At 58.1% G+C, this 2,500-nt stretch overlaps 1 pseudogene; it reads right to left on the bottom strand.

The window, feature by feature from the left end:
* Positions 1-2,500, bottom strand: part of LOC126327412 (large subunit ribosomal RNA) — a 7,799-nt pseudogene that overhangs the window by 3,076 nt on the left and 2,223 nt on the right.

Raw genomic sequence — 2,500 nt, 5'->3', positions numbered from 1 at the left:
CGGTACAGGGGCCCAGGACATTCCAACTTCCTTAGGCTGTCGAACAGTGCCGGCCACCATAGGTTGTCGAAAGCCCCAGCGATGTCAACCATTATCCCCGCAACGTACTTGGCTGTAGATGTGTCCACCAACAACATTGCCTTGTTTATAGCATCTTCTGTACACAGACCCCTCCTGAATCCATATTGGTCGGGACTGCGTCCCCTAAGTTCCCGGTGTTGCTCTAGCCGAAGGCATAGGAGCTTCTCCTGGAGCTTAGCCATGGAGTTCAAGAGACAGATGGGTCGGTATGATTTCGGCACTTCCGGATCCTTGTCCTCACCCTTTCTCAGAATGACCACTTCGGCCAACTTCCACGATTCTGGTACCCGTCCCTGACGTAAGCACTCATTGTAGAGGTTAGTCAGGTAAGGGCAGATCTCCGCGCACAGGGCTTGGAGAACCTCGGCAGCGAGTCCATCATGGCCCGTCGCCTTTTTACGGCGCAATTCAAGAATTGCGGCGGTAACTTCACGTTCAGTGAACGGAGCAACAGGCGTCTCATCGGCATACAGCTCATGGAGTTGTCGCCTCAAATTCCCCTGTTCCTCGTCCTCATCTTCGCTACTATCGTCGGGCAATAAGGTACTCATGAGGAGCTCAGCTGACTCTTGCCAGTCCTTGGTGTGACTGCCATCGATCTTCCTTAGGGTCGACAGGACACAGCAGACGCCACCATCGCATGGAGCCGCACCACGCCGCAGCCCGGCCGAAGCCGAGGCACAGCAAGCGCCGCCTTAGTAAAAGCGGCGCCCGCCGCACCCCGGCCAAGGGCCGAAGCACAGCAAGCGCCGCTATAACTTGTAAGTGCCATTCGCCAGTGAGCAAGGATACTAGACCGGAGTCCGACACCTTATCGCTCACGGCGAGCAAGGCTGCAGAGCCCGGTTTGGAGGGGCCAGTTGCCCAGTCCCACCGCATCCGAGCTTGCGCCCTGCACGGGAGTCGCCCTTCTCTCATTGGTTTCACCGGTTGCCCGGCTACTCGCATCTTACACCACGGGGAGGTTGAGAGATCGGACATTTAGCCGCCCGTCTTCTACCAGTATAGGTGGACTCCACCACTGGTTAGACAGCATAACGGCCTTCGTAAGATAGTAGATAGGGACAGCGGGAATCTCGTTAATCCATTCATGCGCGTCACTTATTAGATGACGAGGCATAGGGACAGCGGGAATCTCGTTAATCCATTCATGCGCGTCACTAATTAGATGACGAGGCATTTGGCTATATTAAGAGAAGTCATAGTTAACTCACGCCGTTTACCCGCGCTTTGCTTGAATTTCTTCAACGTTGACATTCAAAGAGCACTGGGCAGGAATCGCTTTTGGACGGAGGCTGGATACTGAACGAGGTTCTCCCCACGCAACATGGAAATTACCAACGAGCACCAACCACGCGCCCCGAGACCTGGAAACCCCAGTTAACGGGTAGACGTGAGCGCACCGACCCACAGCAGGGTGGTCACCGACGAGAACCGCCAGATCGCTTACCCAGCCGGACCTGTGGGATGACTTTCGCATTGCGCCCGAACCCCAGGCGGCAGGGACACTAGGGACGCGGAGCGAGTGCAATACCGCCAACCTAGCGTGGGATTAGTCACCGGGGACGACACCCGGCGGCCGCCAAAATAATGAAGGCGCAGGCTGCCGGCACTGATATATGAAAGTGGGCCGTTCGCCAAACGCACAACAAACCCTACCGGGCGGCCGCCACGGAAACATTAGCCACAGGACACGAGTCCCAGGTGCAGTGAGAAAGGTTAGAACCACCAGTCTCGGTCGCACCTATGCCCCTCCGTTAAGCGGTTGCTGTGCGGGTGTACCCGATGGGTTAAAACCAGGAGACCTGGACGGCGCCCGAATGAAGTCCAATGTAGTGGAAATCACAGGGCGTCAACACCCGCTAGGGCCATCGCAATGCTTTGTTTTAATTAGACAGTCGGATTCCCCCAGTCCGTGCCAGTTCTGAGTTGATCGTTGAATGGCGGCCGAAGAGAATCCGCGCACCCGCGCGCCCCCGGAGGAGCACGCTAAGGCGGACGCGGCCTCGCAGCAAGGAAGATCCGTGGGAGGCCAAGGCACGGGACCGAGCTCGGATCCTGCACGCAGGTTGAAGCACCGGGGCGCGAACGCCGCGCAGGCGCGCGCATCCTGCACCGCCGGCCAGCACGAGGCCAACCAACGGCGAGAGCAGACCACGCCCGCGCTAAACGCCCGCACTTACCGGCACCCCTACGGCACTCACCTCGCCCAGGCCCGGCACGTTAGCGCTGACCCACTTCCCGACCAAGCCCGACACGCCCCGATCCTCAGAGCCAATCCTTATCCCGAAGTTACGGATCCAATTTGCCGACTTCCCTTACCTACATTATTCTATCGACTAGAGGCTCTTCACCTTGGAGACCTGCTGCGGATATGGGTACGAACCGGCGCGACACCTCCACGTGGCCCTCTCCCGGA

The sequence above is a fragment of the Schistocerca gregaria genome, unplaced genomic scaffold (assembly GCF_023897955.1).
Source record: "Schistocerca gregaria isolate iqSchGreg1 unplaced genomic scaffold, iqSchGreg1.2 ptg001048l, whole genome shotgun sequence".
Taxonomy (NCBI): Eukaryota; Metazoa; Arthropoda; class Insecta; order Orthoptera; family Acrididae; genus Schistocerca; species Schistocerca gregaria.
Note: the sequence above shows the minus strand (reverse complement) of the source record. Positions and strands in the feature narration are given on the sequence as shown.